At 44.8% G+C, this 18,863-nt stretch overlaps 1 non-coding gene across 1 annotated transcript; it reads right to left on the bottom strand.

The window, feature by feature from the left end:
• Positions 1–665: 665 nt before the first annotated feature.
• On the bottom strand, positions 666–733 carry Trnaa-ugc. Its single transcript has one exon. It is a non-coding gene; the product is annotated as a tRNA-Ala (tRNA).
• Positions 734–18,863: the final 18,130 nt, after the last annotated feature.

Genomic DNA, 18,863 nt, shown 5'->3' with positions numbered 1-18,863 from the left:
CTAAATTCACTGAGCTACATTATGGTTTTTGAAATATCTTCTTTATTTTTCACATTTAGGGATCTTTCTACCATGCTTGATAAAAATGTGTATAATAAATTGACAAATAACTGGGATATATATATATATATGTGTATGTGTGTGTGTGTATATATATATTGGCAAGGTAGTGTCTTCACAATTCACTTTCAGTGTGTAATGTTTTTCTGAGCAATCATATAGGAACAAAATATCTAATTCTTAACATGCATTCGAGTTTCTGTACCAGCCATCTTTGTGTGTTTCATTGAGTTTGTGTTTGTCATTCAGAGATGGGAATTTGTCTGTAAGCCATCAGAACAATGGTATGTGTTACATGTACACAATAGCTTTAACACAGAGCATGCTTACACACGAGTCTGCTCACAGTCTTATCAGGCTGTGTTTCTGAATTACAGCAGAGAGAGCCTGATAAGGCTCAGTATCACCTTTCAGAGTCTTAAGATACAGAATTTGATTTAGGTAATAATTTAATGTGCTATGTAAACCCTTTGTTACCACAGTAAGTGATCTTTTTTTTTTTTTTGGTTTGGTCGTGGGGCCTGAACTCTGGGCCTGAGCGCTGTCCCTCAGCTCTTCAGCTCAAGGCTAGTGCTCTCCAGCTTTTTTTTTTTTTTCTGCTTATGTGGTGCTGGGAATCGAACCCAGGGCCTCATGCATGCAAGGCAAGCGCTCTACCACTGAGCCACCTTCCCAGCCCAGTAAGTGATCTTTTAAAAAGAGCTGTAAAGAGAATCTGAACTAGTATCAAGGGACAGTATCACCAGTGAATGCTGACAAACATTTAAGGAAGAAAATAGAAAAGGAGGAAGTACTTAATGCTGTGGTTTGCTTGTGAGTGTCTGACAAGCAAACATGTATTACAGGGTTGGGCCCTTCGGTGGTGCTGTGGGTGGGTGTGGGACCTTTGTAAGGTAGTGAAACCTGGGTGGGTGGTGGAATCTTTGTGCGGTGAAGTCTTTGGAGGAGGGCAGGACTTTAGGAGGTGGAGCCTCTTGGGAGGTCTTCATGTCATTGGAGGGAGCCAGGCTCTCTAAGGGGTCCTGCAGGGGGCTGGGAAGGTGGCTCAGTGGTAGAGCGCTTGCCTTGCATGCCAGAGGCCCTGGGTTCGATTCCTCAGCACCACATAAGCAGAAAGAAAAAAAGCCGGAAGTGGTGCTGTGGCTCAAGTGGTAGAGCGCTAGCCTTGAGCTGAAGAGCTGAGGGACAGCGCCCAGGCCCAGAGTTTAGGCCCCATGACCGGACCCCCCAAAAAAAAAAAAGGGGTCCTGCATATTTTCTTCCTCTTGCTTCCTGGCTCAATAGGAACAGTTTTCTCCATCACATGGCTCCCACTGTTGTGTGTTGCTCATCAAGAAACCCAAAGAAATGGAAACCATTTGATCTGGGACTAGAGCCTCCAAAACTGTAAGCCAAAGCAATCATTTTCTCTATAAGTTAATTGCCTCAAATATTTTGTTGTAGTAATAGAAGGTTGTAAAGCTAGTATTATATTGATAACAGAGCTAGGCAAAACATTACAAGAAAACTGCAGATCAGTATTTACATGAATATTAATTTTAAAAAAACAAACGGACTGAATACATACAGGATACGTGACCAAATAAGGATGTTTAATATCAGAAAATCAATGTGTATTTCACCTGTTAGGAGAGGGGAGGATAAAAGACAGGGATCATATAAAAAATAAGAACATTTTAGCCAGGCGCTGGTGGCTCACGCCTGTAATCCTAGCTACTCACGAGGCTAAGATCTGAGGATCGCGGTTCAAAGCCAGCCCAGACAGGAGAGACTGTGAGACTCCTATCTCCAGTAAACCACCAGAAAACCGGAAGTGGCGCTGTAGCTCAAGTGGTAGAGCGCTCGCCTTGAGCTAAAGAGCTGAGGGACAGCGCCCAGGCCCAGAGTTCAAGCCCCACAACCGACCAAAAAAAAAAAAAGAACATTTAACAAAACCTAACATGTAATTGTAGATAAAAAATGAGGGGCTGGGAAGGTGACTCAGTGGTAGAGCACTTGCCTTGCATGCATGAGGCCCTGGGTTCAATTCCTCAGCACATAAGCAAAAAGAAAAAAAGCCAGATGTGGCGCTATGGCTCAAGTGGTAGAGTGCTAGCCTTGAACTGAAGAGCTGAGGGACAGCACGCAGGCCCAGAGTTCAGGCCCTACAACCAGACCCCCCCCCCAAAAAAAAAAAAAAAGGAAAGAAAGAACTTAGCTAGGTTCTGGTCACTCACACCTCTAATCCTAGCTGCTCAGGAGACAGATCTAAGGCTTGAGGCTCAAAGCCAGCCAGAACAGACAAAACCAAGAGATTCATTTCCATTTAACAGCAAAAAGCTGGAAACAGATCCAGCGCAAGTGTTATAGCACCCGCCTTGACCAGAAAAAGCTAAGTAAGAGCACAAGGGCTGAGTTCAAGTCCTATTACTGGCACCAAAAATAATTAAAAATAGAAGGCATTACCTTTAGAAGTTGTACAGCTGACTTACTGCTAGACTGCCCCTGGCTTTGACTGAAGCCACTGAATGGATTAAAGTATTTTGCAGCAAGTGTTTTTTTTGTTTTTTTGGGGGGTCCGGTCGTGGGGCCTGAACTCTGGGCCTGGGTGCTCTCCCTCAGCTCTTCAGCTCAAGGCTAGCGCTCTACCACTTGAGCCACAGCGCCACCTCCGGCTTTTTTCTTTTTTTGCTTATATGGTGCTGAGGAATCGAACCCAGGGTCTCTGGCATACAAGGCAAGCGCTCTGCCACTGAGCCACCTTCCCAGCCCCTGCAGCAAGTGTTATAGTTGAGGTCCTGCCCTCTGGGGGATAGTTACCTTCTCTACCTCTCTTGTCTTTGGCAAAGTAGCCGTTTGTTACCTTCCTTTCTCTATTCTCTAGAAACTATGCCTTTTATATCCTAATAATTAACTGCAGAATTCCCCAGAAAAAGGACTGAAAAATAATATGCTGTAAGAATTTCTACCCAATAATGTTTCTTTACCAAATCTAGAACATCTGATAACCCATGCCTGTGTCAGACAAGCAGAACCCGCATGTTTGTAAGCATCTTAGTGCTAGTGCTGCCTATCTGATAGACTGTCACCCCATCATGCCCTGTTCAGCCCTTCTGCCTTCAGCCTCTTAGGGAAGATGATTGTTGTTGGTCATGGACACCATCTTGGTTTCTAGCTTTCTAGGTAAATCTTTTTTCCTTCCCAACATGATGTCCTTGAGTCATTCATGTGGGAAACATTGGATATGGGCTCCCCAGAGACATCAGTCTGGTTGGTCGAGAGGCGGGTGTTCCCCTTTAAATGGCTACTAATGTGATTCTCAAGTTTCTTTTCTAGCTGAGTGTGGTGGTGCTGCATGCCTGATCCCTGTGCTGGAAAAGCTGAGGGAGTAGAATCCAGAGGTCAAGGCCAATCTGGAGTGTGTCATAGCAAAACTGTCTCAAAGCAATAGCAAGGTTATGGAGGACAGATTAGTAGAAGTACTTGTGTTTGATGTGGTTACTGGGGCTTGGACTCCTGGCCAGTGAGCTTACACTGTTTTAGCTCAAGGCTACCCTCTGTCACTTGAACTACAGCTCTGGCTTTTGGTGGTTATTGTAGTTTAAAATCTTACAGACTTTCCTGCTCAGGTTGGCTTTGAACATTGGTCCTTCTGAGTAGCTAGGATTACAGTCTTGAGCCAAACATAGACAACTTATATAAATTCTAATAGTAAGTATAAAAACTATTTTACTTTCAAATAGAGTAAATCAATATTTTTAAGATTTTGTTGCTATAATGTAAAAGAATAAAATTTGAAAAGTTTAATGCAACCTATAATTTAGATTCAAATAAAGTGGTTTGTATTGAGGATTGAACTCAGAGACTAGGCGGGCATTCTACCACTTGAGCTACCACCCTCACCCCTTTTTTTCCATTGACTATTTTCAACATAGACTCTTGCCTCATGTCCAGACCAGCTTAGGGTATGGTCCTACTTAAGTTTCTTTATGTGTTGGGGATCACAGATGTGTACCACTGAGCTCAGTCATTGGTTGAATTGGAGTTGCTCCAACTTCTTTTTGCCCTGGGTTGACCTTGATCCAAGGTAAATCTCTATCTGATTTCTACCTCCCTAAAGTAGCTAGGCTTGACCCAGCACACCCAGTGTAGATTCAAAATAGTTTTAAATAATTGTATATTCTGAAATAGGAAATATCAGACCAAACTCAAGATGTGTCTTTCTGCTTTTACATGTTTTTGTAGTCTTGACCATGAAAATTATTTGCTTTTAAGCTATGATACTATAATAACCTAGTAGCAGTAGACACAGCATTCCTAATTTTCTTTTTTTTTTTTGTTGGTCATGGGTCTTGAACTCTGCACCTGGGCATTATCCCTCAGCTCTTCAGCTCAAGGCCAGCGCTCTACCACTTGAGCCACAGCTCTACTTCCAGTTTTCTGGTGGTTAACTGGAGATAAAAGTCTCACAGACGGGCCAGGAACTGGTGGCTCACACCTGTAATCCTAGCTACTCAGGAGGCTGAGATCTGAGGATCGCAGTTCAAAGCCAGCCCGGGCAGGAAAGACCGTGAGACTCCTATCTTCAATAAACCACCAGAAAACCGGAAGTGGCGCTGTAGCTCAAGTGGTAGAGCGCTCCCCTTGAGCTGGAGAGCTGAGGGACAGCGCCCAGGCCCAGAGTTCAGGCCCCATGACCGGCAAAAAAAAAAAAGAGTGTCAGACATTCCTGCCTGGGCTGACTTTGACCTGTAATTCTCAGATCTCAGCCTCCTGAGTAGCCAGGATTACAGGAGTGAGCCACCAGCACCTGGCATTACTCCTAATTTCCTTGAGAAAGAAGCAAGAGAAGAAGACAAAGAGGAGGAGGAGATGGGAGAAGTAATGTCCAGAACAGAAAAAGAGGAAAGAGAGAGGGAAGGAAGGAAGGAAATGAGGAGGAAAGTAAGGAAAGAGAAAAAGGCAGGAGATGGGTGAAAGTGTTTGCTTTCTTCTCAGGGTTGCCCTTGTTGCATCAAGTAATAAGCTTCTCTGCCCTTTGGAGAGGAGGGAAAGGGAAAAGGGAAAGAAGGAAGGAACCAGGATTCCTCAGAAGTGACTGGTTTCTGTTAGAGCAGGAAATGCCCAAGACAAGCGGTGACACCTTTTGTACACAAGACAAAAATAAATAAATTAATTTAAAAAACACAGTAGCCGCCGCTGCCGGTGTCTCACACCTGTAATCCTAGCTACTCAGGAGGCTGAGATCTGAGGATCATGGTTCAAAGCCAGCCCAAGCAATTAACCACCAGAAAACCAGAAGTGGCGCTGTGGCTCAAGTGGTAGAGTGCCTGCCTTGAGCTGAAGAGCTCAGGGACAGCACCCAGGCCCAGAGTTCAAGCCCCACAAAACACAGGAGTCATTTAAGAGACACGAAGTAATCCTGAAAGGTCTCCATGGCCAAAGAAATGATCAATTTGAACACTAAGCAGAAAAATCACTGCAATAGATTGAAGCACATCAAACTTCTAGAAACCCATTTGTATTAATAAAAATAACTAAATAAAAATTTGTTATTAAGATGTTAGTGGGGTTACTTCTTCATAAGTCAGGTAACGAGTACATTTCTTTTTTGGACAATGTCACCCTTCACTTTCCTGAGTTTCTTTCCCTCCTCCGGTCCCTGCCCACAATTGCATAGTTCATTTTCCACATAGTTCTGCTGAGTAGCAAGGTTGCATTTGTTCCTCCTTCATTTCTGCACTTCCTTATGTCCCCCTCTAAAGACACCAAAAACCAAAAATCTCAAAAGCAAAAACAAATACTTCCACTACCATCAATGAAAAAAATGTATTAATAAAATGTTTTAATAAAATGCATTGGTTCACCTTCAAGAAATTGTGAATACTCAAGAAGAATCAATAATGAAACCAAGACATATCACGCAGCCTTTTTCTTCATTGACTGTCCATCGAGGAAACCACAGCAGAAAAAGTTCAAGCTTGTTCCAGGAGCAGCCAGTGCATGTAAAGAGAAGACGCAGGACTGCACAGAGTGACTTGCGAAGAGCTTCCTGACAGAAACAGGATCATGAACAGCAGCAAGACCGATGGATGCCTGTGACTGAGTCTGAGGGAAGGAACATGATCATACCTTGGTTAGAACAAAAGTAACGTAGTCTAAGGCAGAATGTACCTGGTTTATCAAGTTAATGTAAAAGGCATCAGCACTCACCATTAGGATGGCTGTAATATTTCCTGTTTCAGTGTGATGGTTTTCTTTGTTTATAGTCTGCTGGGAAGTAGAAGGGGTAAGGACACAGATCAGGATTACAGCTCAAGATGGCTGCCGTCAGCTCAAGCTGGATCCTACAAGGATACAAAGCATATTGTAAAACATACGAGACAAAAAATGGTCAATGGGTGCTAAAACCCTTGGGAATTTTTCTTTTCAGTACTAAGGATTGAATCCAAGCTAGGCATTCTATGACAGAGTTATATGCTCTACCCTTTGACTCAGCTTGCTTGCTCACAATTGGTGCTCTACTACTTGGACCACACCTCCAGCCCAGTTTTTTGCTAAATGGTAGTTTTGGGTTTTTTTCCATTTGTTTTGTTTTTTGGTCAATTTTGGAGCTTGAACTCAGGTCCTGGGCATTGGACTTGAGCTTGTGCTCAAGGCTAACACTTTGAGCCATGACTTCACCTCTGATTTTCTAGTGGTTAATTGGAGTTAAGAGTCTCATGGACTTTCCTGCCTGGGCTGGCTTTAAATAGTGATCCCTATATCTCAGCCTCCTGAGTAGCTAGGATTGTAGAAGTGAGCCATCAGTGCCTGCTTTAGGGATTCATGAGCCAGTTGCAACAGAACAAACGCTGTAGGGACCCCACAGTCACCTGTGAGAGAGTCACCAAAATAACTGTAGTAACAAAAAGAACAACCAATCAACCAACCAGCCAGCATTTTACAAGAAACCAGGGTTAAAGTAATACCATGAGAAAATAGCCTGCTCAAACAGGGAAAATTCTGTCTGCTAGACAATCAGGCTTCATTGAGTAGGATAGTGGGAAGCTGCTGTACCAGGAAGAGCCTTGAGATAGCTCACAATGCAGTGTCTTATATCTTTTTTTTTTTTGTCGGCCCGTGGGGCTTGAACTCTGGGCCTGGGCGCTGTCCCTCAGCTCTTCAGCTCAAGGCGAGCGCTCTACCACTTGAGCTACAGCACCACTTCTGGTTTTCTGGTGGTTTATTGGAGATAGGAGTCTCACGGTCTTTCCTGCCCGGGCTGGCTTTGAACCTGCGATCCTCAGATCTCAGCCTCCTGAGTAGCTAGGATTACAGGCGTGAGCCACCAGCGCCCGGCAGTGTCTTATATCTTGACTTGAAGAAAGGAAGGATTACAGGCATGAGCCACCGTGCCTGGTGTTTCCTTGCTTTTTAATCCCCCCTGGGAAAACCATTTCCCTTTAGAGACTCACCTACAGACAACCTGTTTTCCCAAACCCAGCCAATTCATGCATTTATACTAGAGAGAGATTGGGGAGGGACTGGTAGAAAAAGGGAAGTAGGGACCTAGGGAAAGGAGAAACTTTCTGTAGTGGTTTTTGATATAGAGAAAGGTAAGATCATTTAGAATGCTCCTCTTCTCTACAGTGTGCATTCCACCTCTCAGGCTGCTAATTAGGGATGGTTTCAGCTCACAGCTGCTCTCAAGAGGACTTAGGAACTGTGCTTGGCGTGTGCTTTGAAATCTCTAAGTATGAATAGGGTGCAGATATCATTGGGTTGGTGTCCTGGTGGCAATGGGCGCATCCACCTGCAAGCAACCTCTTGAGTCAGAATCTGCGGCCACTGTGGCTGTGAGGACATCCTTGCAGGGAGAGGCACATGAGCAAGTGTGCAGTGTCCCTTCTCTTTCAGCTGAATATCTTACCACAGCTGCAATTGGAGGACAAAGCAGTTTATGTAGTGTCTGACTCACAATGTAACGGCAGTGTCTCATGGATTTAGAACTGCTGGTGAGCCTTCCAGAATTGTTGGCTGCGGGCTTAGAAGGAAAAATGGTCTCCTAACTGGAACATAGAAGGAGCTGGGGGGAGTCACAGAGCCCTGACCAGGTAGGAGCTTGGAGATGGCAGGTAACCTTGTTTCCTCCCCTAGTCAGGAAGCTGGCTCTTCCCAGGCAGAGCAAAACTGACCTCCCTCCTTCCCTCCCCCTTCTCCTTCCTTCCTTCCTTCCTTCCTTCCTTCCTTCCTTCCTTGTCTGGAGGGTCTTAGGCCATCCTACTCACTAGGGGTTACTGTTACTCTTCCACCTCACCAAACCCTCTGGTGTCCCCGCCTCCCCCACACAGATACATGGTGCATCTGCCTGCCTGGCTCCACTGAGCCCTAACATCACAAAATCCCACCTGCTCCAACAGGTGCATCCTGCCTTCTCAGCATCATCGCCCCTGTCAAAAGGACAAGAGGTTCTGCCCCATCCCTGAGGGCTCAGCTGCAAAAGATAACACTAGAGGGACACACTCTCTGGACACTGTTTGTCCTGGAGCTCAAGGATAAGAGTCACTGCCCTGGACTGAGCCCATTACAAGTGACTCTTTCCAGGAAGACTTAGGGCAAGCATCCGCTCAGACCTGAAATGGGACATTTGGGTCCCAAAGGGGAATTCTTCAATAAGGTAAGTTGCAAAACTAAGAGAGAGAATGAACCTATAGAGGCAAATCTCTGCTGTGCCCTGGGTGATATCCCAGGGAAGACATGTGAGGGGTGGAAAAAATGGCTTGGAGATGTGGCCTCCTTTCTGGGGAGGGAGGGAGTTTAGTGGAGAGCAGGAGTGAGCCTCAAAACTTCTCTCATCTAAAGAAGGGGTATAGGATGTTCCTTTTACAGGCAACTGGTTAAGCTATCTATGGGTCTCATGTGTCTTTGGATTCATTTTTCTGAATAAAAGTTTAAAGAAACACACTAGTGATGGTAATAAAGAAATCACTGGGCACTGGTAGTTCATACTCGTAATCCTAACTACTCAGGAGGCTGAGGTTCGAAGCCAGACTGGTCAGGAAAGTCCATGAGACTCATCTCCAATTAGTCACCAAAAACCAGAATCGGAGCTGTGGCTAATCCTGGGGCAGAAAAAGCCAGGGACAGTGCCAAGGCCCTGAGTTCAAGCCCTAGCACATGTGCATGCAGATACATGTGTATAGGCATTCACCCACACATACTACAAAGGGACCAACCAAACATGAGGACAGATACACATCTACCAGGAGCTACTGTAATGTCAACACAGGCACTTGTCCTGAGGTGTGACTGAGATCTCAGGAAGAAAAGACTCAGAAAAAAGCATTTACCTCTGTCCTTGATCCTGTTCATTAAAGTGAACTTTCTTCCTAGTTTATTTTTTCTGTGATCCTGTTGATGGAAAGACATTTCTGCCTGGTGACTTAGAGTTTTATTATTATCCAAATGTGTCTCTTGGAGCCTCCAGGTTTGGACTGATGTGAAGCCCATGATTTCACTCAGCTCTCAGGCCCTGGGCTTTGCACACAATAAGGATGGCCCTGGAGGGGTATTGGGCCTCATCTGAGCCGAGTCTTTCCTTCCCCAGGGGCCTCCCATGGGGCATGGGGGCTTGCCAGACTGCCCTGTGCCTTATGGGTGGCCCAAAAGAATGCATCATTTCTCTGTCTCTGGTGGTACTGGTGTTTGAATTGAGGGCTATGAACTTACTTAAGCAGGCATTCTACTACTTGAGCTATGCTTCCAGCCCTCTCTGCTCTGATTATTTTTGAGATAGAATCTTACTTTTTTGCCCTGACCAGGCTGGACCACAATCTTTCTGTTTACTTTTTCTATTTTAGGTGGGATGACAAACATGTGCCACCATGTCCAGCTTTTTCTGTTGAGTTGAGGCATCTGGAGAATTTTTTCCATGGCTGGCTTCCAACTTTGAGCCTCCACATTTCTGTCACCCAAGTGGCTAGATGACAGGCATAAGACACTGGCAATCACCTTTGTGTGTGTCTTGTTGGGTGGGCAGCTCATGGTTCTTAAAATGATAACCAAAACTCTTCTGAAAACCAATTAGCTAATACAAAGCTTCTAGCAGAAGATTCCAAGGCTGACTTATAAATCATTAGGAGCTGGTCAGTTCTCTACCAGTCAGGGAGAATTGCTGGGACCTTGTTGGGCAGGATTTGTTGGTGGGTGAAGAGGGAATTGAAAGGTCACACACAGGGAACCCTCACAAAATAACTGCATCCCTTAGTTATTTTTCAAGTAAATCCTCTTGTTTGGTCCACGGCTGGCCTTGAACCTTGATGCTCTTTCATACACTTCTTGCATAACTAGGACTACAGTTGTAAGCCAGCAGTCCTGGCTCATATGTTGAATTGGGGGTTTTGATAACTTTTGGTCTGGCTGACCTCAAACTAAGAACTTGCCCATCTCTGTCTCCCTTGTAGCTGGAATTACAGGTGTGAGCCACGTGCCTGGCACATGCCCATAGCTTCTATTTGAATCCACCTGGCAGAAGCAATCCAACTGCTTTGAGGAAAGAAGAGAGCCTTGTCCTGGGACTCAGAGTTCATCATGGACACATCTCAGCTTCTGATGGTTGCTTCTGCATCTTTTCCTTGCAATGGACCAACTACTGTTCTGAAAATAAGGCCTGGAGCCCAGCCCTGGTACCTCATGCCTGTATATTTAGGATTACTGTAGCTGATTACAGGAGCCTCTAATCTGCTACTCAACCACCTGAGATCTGAGGATCATAGTTCAAAGCTAGCCCAGGCAGAAAAGTCCCCATGAGACTCCTATCTCTAATGAACCACTCAAAAAACCAGAAGAGGTACAGTGGCTTAAAGTGGTAGAATGCTAGCCTTGAGCAAAAGAGAGAAGGAGGGAAGGAGGGAGAGGAAGAAAAAATGAAAAGCAAAGCAAAGCTGCATGCTGTCTAGCTACTTTGGAGGCAGAGATCTGAGGATTCTTGTTTGAAACCAGCTTGCTGGGCAGACAAATATGAGAGATTCTAATCTCCAGTTAACCAACACAAAACAGGAAGTGGAGGTTTGGCTGAAATGATAGAGCACTAATATGACCAGAAAACACTAAGTATACTGGCACAAAAATTTTTTTAAAAGTCAGTTTTGATTTCCTGTCAAACATCAAGGTCCCATTTTTCTCACATGTACCACCTGTGTCTTGGAGAAGCCCTGGACTGTGTCTAGAAAGAACAGGACTGAGGGTTCATGGTGTGGCTCAACTGGTGGAGTACCTACCTGGCAAGTACAAAGCCCTGAGTTCAAAGTCCATGCTGGAAAAAAAATAAAAATAAAACACACTGAGAAAAGGTGAAGTGGACCAAAAACTTCCTAAACCCTCAACACTCAAACTTATCCCTCACAGAAACAGCTGGGCTCAGCCTGCCTCCAAAGCTAGCAGAGAGAAGAGGTGTACAGGCCATTAAGTGTTCGTTTCTGGAATTCAAGACCCAGGAGCCAGAAACTGATGGAAGGAAATGTATTTATTCAAAGCTGGCTTTGGGGAAAATAGAGGAGACTTTTCTGTCTCTAATCTCAAACTTAAGAGCTTTAGGAGCCGGGCACCGGTGGCTCACGCCTGTAATCCTAGCTACTCAGGAGGCTGAAATCTGAGGATCGAGGTTCAAAGCCAGCCCAGGCAGGAAAGTCCGTGAAACTCTTATCTCCAATAAACCACTAGAAAACTGGAAGTGGCACTGTAGCTCAAGTGGTAGAGCACTTGCCTTGAGCTGAAGAGCTGAGGGACAGTGCTCAGGCCCAGAGTTCAAGCCCCACGACCAACAATAAAAAAAAAAGCTTTAGGTATTTTGAGGGTTTTGTGGGACACAAGGAGTTACAATAAGACAATGGAGAGAAATCCCAGGACTGGGCTGAACTGAAACTTCAACCTTTCTTTATCTTGCTTCAAACTTTCTCAGCCTGCTTGGCAAGTGTTCTACAACTTAAGCCACACCTTCAGCCCAGCTGTTTGCTGGTTAAATGGAGATAAAGTCTCTCAAACTTTTCTATCTGAGCTAGCTTCAAACAGATCCTCAGAGCTCAGCCTCCTGAGCAATTGGGATTACAGGTGTGAACCAGGGGCACCTGGCTTCTCCTTTTCTTTGAAAGTCATCCAGGACCTGGGACTTTGACCTCCTGGGGCCAGCAGCTGCATTTTCCTTTTCCATTCCCTTTTCTCTTTTCCCTTTCTCCCTGTCTCCCTTCCCCTCCCCCTCCCCCTCCCGATTTCCTTCCACCCCTCCCCTCCCCTCTCCTTTCCTTTCCTTTCCTTTCTTGTTGGTCATGGGGCTTGAACTCAGGACCTGGGCACTGTCCCTGAGCTTTTTTGCTCAAGTCTACCTAGCACTTTACCACTTAAACCACAGCACCACTTCTGGTTTTCTGGTGGTTAATTGAAGATAAGAGTCTCATGGCCTTTCCTGTCCAAGCTGGCTTAGAACCACAATACTCAGATCTCAGCCTCCTAAGTAGCCAGGATTACAGGCCACCAATGCCCAGTAGGTACCTGCATTTTCAATTCAGACAAATGTATTACCTTCTGTCACTCAGTTCATGCTTGCTAAGCAGAAAGGGAGGTGATTCAAAGCCTGCCTCTCTTCCTCTTTCTCTTTCTCTCTCTCTCTCTCTCTCTCTCTCTCTCTCTCTCTCAGGTGTGAGTCATTAAAGATAAGGAAAGCTGGGCCCCAGTGACTCACACATGTAAGCCTAGCATCTCCAGAGGCTGAGATATGAGGATTACAGTTCAAAGCCAGCCCCTGGGCAAAAAAGTTGTAAGACTCTTATCTCCAATAAACAATCAAAAGTCCAAAAGTAGAGCTATGGTTCATAAGGTAGAGTGCTAGCCTTGAGGAAAAGCAGCTCAGGGACCGTGTTCAGACCCTGAGTGCAAGCTCCAGGACTAGTACAAAAATAAATCAATAAACAATAGGGAAAAGATTGGAGAAGGATGGCAAAGGCAATATCTTCCTCTAAATCTCTCAGCCACACTGGCTCCCACAGCTGAGAAAAAGAGGCATCAAGCCATTTTCCTGGCAAAGCACTACTGCACGGCAGTCTCATTTCTCATATGGCCTCTACATATCAGGGAGACATTGGAAGTTCATATTTCTTCCAGCTGGTACACTCTTTCTTCCTGAGAGTCAGTGAAGACCTGTCTTCACTTCTCTCACCATTGGCAGCTCTGGAAGCATCTCTCATTCAGGCCATGTCACTGCTGGAAGCCAATGGAGGTGTCACAGCCTTTGATCACTGCTAAGGAGAAATAGAATGAGAATCGAGTCCAGATTTTTACCAGTGCTCTTGCAATAAAGGAAGAAGCTGGGATGAATTCCAAATACTAGGACAGTGAGATTTATAGCCCAGGAACTATATGGGGTAGGATGGGGACAGTAGGTAGAAAATAACTTAAGAGTTGATATCATATATAGGGGTGTTCCTGCTAAACCCACTAAACAGGATTATTTTTTTTTCCCTCTTAGTCCTGGTTCACTCAACAGGATTCTTGCTGAAGACAAGCCAAGATGACCAGCCAGCAAGTCAGGTAGTGGGAGGGACTTAGCAAGACTTTGTGGAGGTAGGTCCAGGAGCAAGAACCCAGTGACCTGGAAGAGAAGCTGACTGGAGGGACTAAAAGTTTAGTCAAGAAGAAAGTGGAGTCATAACTATAACCAGATAGAAAGAAATGCAAGAAAAAAAACAAAACCTAATTAAGAGTGAGTAAAAGCTGGGTGCTGGTGGCTCACGCCTAGAATCCTAGCTACTCAGGAGGCTGAGATCTGAGGATCCGGGTTCAAAGCCAGCCCGGGCAGGAAAGTCCGTGAGACTCTTATCTCCAGTAAACCACTAGAAAACCAGAAGTGGTGCTGTAGCTCAAGCGGTAGAGCACTCACCTCGAACTGAAGAGCTGAGGGATAATGCCCAAGCCCAGAGTTCAAGCCCCACGACCGACCAAAAAAAAAAAAAAGTGAATGAAGTTGGGTGTTGGTGGCTCATGCCTGTCATCCTAGCTACTCAGGAGACTGAGACCTGAGAATCATGGTTCAAAGCAAGCCTGACTAGGAACAATAAGGGAAACCATGGGACCTATGTTTCTTTGGGCCTGGCTATCAGTAAGACTCTTATCTCCACTAAACTACAAAAAAAAAAAAAAGGAACAACTTGTGGGTGGAGACAGGAGGAAAAAACTGGGAGAGAGCAAAAAGAAATATACACATTTTCTGGGCTGGGAAGGTGGCTCAGTGGTAGAGCATTTGCCTTGCATGCATGAGGCCCTGGGTTTGATTCCTCAGCACCACATAAGAAAATAAAAGCCGGAAGTGGTGCTGTGGCTCAAGTGGTAGAGTGCTTGCCTTGAGCTGAAGAGTTGAGGGACAGCGCCCAGGCCCAGAGTTCGGGCCCACGACCTAGCCCAAAAACAAAACAAACAAAAAAAGTACATATTTTCTGACTCATATCACCCTTTGTACAATCACCCTTTATAATAACAATATATATTTATTTAAAGCTAGAAGGGGAAGGGGTAGTAAGTGGGAGAAAATGGTAACAGTGTTTAAAAAGAAATGTACTCATTATCTTACTTATGTAACTGTAACCACACGCGCTTCCCCCATCACCTTTACAATAAAGATATATCTTCTAGATATAAAAGCCAGAAGTGGAGTTCTAGTTCAAGTGATAGAGCACTAGACTTGAGCAAAAGAAGCTCAGGGTTAGCATTCTAGTCCTGAATTCAAGCCCTAGGACTAGCTGGTATTGGGGTTTGAACTCAGGCTTAGGGTGCTCTCCTTTAGTCTTTTGCTCAAGATTGGTGTTCTGTCACTCGAACCACACCTCCATTTTTAGCTTTTTTTTTTTTTGCCAGTTAATTGGAGATAATAGTCTCATGAACTTTCTTCTCAGCCTGGCTTTGAGCCATGTCTTTGGATTTCAAACCTCTTGAATAGCCAGGATTATGGGCATGAGCCACAAACAACCAGCAATACATGCTATTTTGAAGTCATAGAGAAGCCTTTTGATAGGTTAACTCATTTCCAGCTAGAGTAGGTCTGTTTTTCACTGTTTGTGTTTTGCTTCACTGCCCAAATAATTAACCAATAGCTCCACCCGAAAAGAAGAATAAAGAAAAAAGAATAATAAAGGAAACTACCAATGAACAGTCATAGGACCTCCTAATTGATCATCTTCCCACAGGTAACCTGTGGACATGACCTGGTAACCTGTGGACAGCATTGAAACCACATCAAGAGAATTAATTACTATAAAAATTAATGCCGGGTGCCAGTGGCTCACGCCTGTAATCCTAGCTACTCAGGAGGCTAAGATATGAAGATTGTGGTTCAAAGCCAGTCCTGGCAGGAAAGTCTGTGAGACTCTTATCTCCAGTTAACCAGCAGATAAACTGGAAGTGGTGCTGTGGTTCAAGTGGTAGAGTACTTGCCTTGAGCTGAAGAGCTGAGGGACAGTGCCCAGGCCCAGAGTTCAAGCTCCACGACCGATCCAAAAAAAAAGAAAAGAACTAATGACCTGACCTGGCACTGGTGGCTCAGGCCTGTAATCTGTAATCCTAGTTACTCAGAAGGCTGAGATCTGAAGATCATTGTTTGAAGCCAGCCCTGGCTGGCTGTGAGACTCTTATCTCCAATTAATCACACAAAAGCTAGAAGTGGAACTATGGTTCAAGTGTTAAAGTACTAGCCATAAGCACAAAAGCTCAGGGACAATGTCCAGAGTTCAAAGCCTCAAGACTGGCAAAAATAAATAAATAAATTAATTAATTAATGTTTATTCTGCTACCTAACCAAGATTATTTAGCTGCCTTAACCTTCTGGATACCGATTTGGTGCGTTGTCTCAGAAATTAGGGATTCAGTATGTCTTTTTCTGACTTGGACTTGTGGACTGGTTACAGTACCAGAGTTTGCATTCAGGGACTCCAGTTTACTTGGCTTGTTTGCTAGGCTTGCTTGCTCAGCTGGAACTTTCCCACTTGAGCTATACCTCCAGCCTAGCATTTTGCTGGTTATTTCGGAGATAAAGTCTTAGGGACTTTTCTGCCTGGGTTAAACTTTGAATTGAGAGTCTCCAGATCTCAGCCTTCAGAGTAGCTAGTTTTACAGATGTGAGCCACCAACACCTGGTGACATCATCTTTTTTTTTTTTTTTGCTAGTTATTGTTTGTGTACTTCTAACTAGGTCATACATTAATACAGTGTTTCTGAATTTATGATAGAAACTCTGCAGGTTCCATGTTCCTGGACTAAGGGGCAGAACTGAGTGGTTGATGCTCTGCTTACATGGTGACAGAGGCTCTTCTTGGCTTGTGTACAGGCAGTGTCTCACCAGCCCAGCCAAGGAAGAGGCCTGGGCAGGGGTGGGAGGAAAGGACAGCTGTCTCCCAGGATTATATTCCTGGAGGGCTTCCTCACTTATCCCAGGAATGGGCACTCAGTCTCTTCTCCCATGCACAGAAAAAGTATTTTGAGTGGAACTTTCTTTTTTTGGGGGGGGGTCCGGTCGTGGGGCCTGAACTCTGGGCCTGGGCGCTGTCCCTCAGCTCTTCAGCTCAAGGCTAGCACTCTACCGCTTGAGCCACAGTGCCACTTCCGGCTTTTTTTCTTTTTGCTTATATGGTGCTAGGAAATCGAACCCAGGGCCTCAGGTATGCAAGGCAAGTGCTCTCCACTGAGCCACCTTCCCAGCCTGAGTGGACCTTTCTATAGTGGTTCTTTATCTTGTTCAAAGATTAAAAGCCAGGTCTCATATAGCTGTATAATGGAGTGCTCTTCTAGCATGTAAGAGAAACTGGGTTCAATCTCCAGCACTAAGAAAAAAGAAAGAAACCCCCCCCCCCCCAGCAAAACAGCAGAGTATATCAAAATACAATCTGAATGATACTTTGAGTCTATCTGTGATGTTTCATTATTCATATTTCTGAATTTAAATATTTTTTTTTATAGCTGGGTCCTGGTGGCTCATACCTAGCATCCTAGCTATTTAGGAGGCTGAGATCTGAGGATTGCAGTTCAAAGCAGCCCAGGCAGGAAAGCCTGTGAGACTCTTATCTTCAATTAACCACCAAAAGGCCAGAAGGAGAGCTGTGGCTAAAGTAGTAGCGCATCAATCTTGAGTGAGAGACTGTGCGGGTCCTGAGTTCAAGCCTTAGTACCAAACACACACCCACACATACACACAAATTGCTTTTGATACAGTAGTTTTGCATATTTAAAGGAGTGATTTGTGATATTTTAACGTATGTGTACAATGCCTAATGGTCAGGTCAGAGTAATGAACATATCTATCTGTGATGGGAATATTTGGAACCCCCTCCACTATATCCAGCTATTGCTTGTCAACCCTAATTGCTACTGTGCTCCTAGCATGCTGTCGAACTTCAGAAATTCTTCCTCCTGTCCAAACACGCTCTGCAACTATTGTTCATCCCTTTTCCTGCCTTTCAAATTCCCAAATTTGAACTGAAGTCTGGGACTCCACACACAAGATTTAAATGGCTTACCACTCTTCTAAATGCTCTCCACCCTTCCCACTTCTTATGCATTTCCTGGTTTTCTAAGAGGACAATGGACCTAGGCTCTTGCTGCCCGATCTGGCAACTGCACCAATCAATCATCCTCCAGTCTCTACTTAGCTTCCCCGATCTAAGTGCATTTGCACAACCCACCTGACCGGTTGAGCCAGCAGTGAACAATCTTTGCCTATTTCCGTTTTAATTAGTGGTCAGACAGGAGGGAGCCAGAGCCACAGCAGCTGAAATCTCACCTTCCTGGATTTCCCTGGCCAGTAAATTTGAAGTTTCTCTCCTCCCCGTGGCTTGTTTCTCTTCTTGTCTGAGCTTGTAGGAATATCTTCTTTGCTTTGTTGTCTCTTCTTCCCAATGGAAAATAATAAGTTCTGACTCGGTGCAGGGCTGGACTTAGGGGGAGGGCAGGTGAGGGCTTCCAAAGTCAAGGTAGATGGAGCCTGGTCTAGAGAGAATTCTCCAGGGTTCCACAGGGGGGTCCAGTCAATTAACCAACACTTGACAAATGTGCAGGAGAAAGGGCATACACATTAATTAATATCACTTGTATGAATGCATCACAGGGGAAAAAAAGAAGCAATGAGGTTTGAGAGCTTACATTAAAGCCGGGTGGGGGTAATGCTGTCCACTTACTGGAGAAAATAGGGTAATTAGAGGAACAGATGGAAGTAGAGAGGTTATGACAGGGAGTGTCTGAAAATGGTGTCAACTTCCTTTTGCCTGGCTGGTAATTAGTTCATATTCCCTGGCTAAAGAAACTTCACAGACGAGATTCATGACAAGCCACTTCTTTTGAAAGGGTCTTTTAGGCAGCTATGAGAACAAGGGCAGAGAAAACTCCAATTTGCTGTTTTTCCACTCAAAATAACCAACATACCAAAGCATTCTATTTTGGATGACATTCTCATTTCTCTCTCCATTCCTCTGTGTGTGTGTGTGTGTGTGCGTGTAATAGTGAACACAAAGACAAATGTGCTTTTCCTCAGGCTTGGGTGCTGTCCAGACCTTAGCCTAATTTTGTTCAAAGGTGGCGCTCTACCACTTGAGCCACAGCTCCACTTCCCCACAGCTCACTTCTAGCTTTCTGAAGACTAATTGGAGATAAGAGTCTCCTGGAGTTTCCTGCCCAGGCTTGAATCTTGATTGGACAATGATCCTCAGATCTTAGCCTCCTGAATAGCTAGGATTACAGGCACCAGTCACCAGTGCCCAGCTTCCTTTACAGTGTAATGCTTTGTTCATCACAAGTAGTTTTTTTTGGGGGGG

The sequence above is a fragment of the Dipodomys ordii genome, unplaced genomic scaffold, assembly GCF_000151885.1.
Source record: "Dipodomys ordii isolate 6190 unplaced genomic scaffold, Dord_2.0 Scaffold68, whole genome shotgun sequence".
Taxonomy (NCBI): Eukaryota; Metazoa; Chordata; class Mammalia; order Rodentia; family Heteromyidae; genus Dipodomys; species Dipodomys ordii.
The sequence above is the reverse complement of the archived record's forward strand: the minus strand, read 5'-3'. Positions and strand labels throughout refer to the sequence as shown.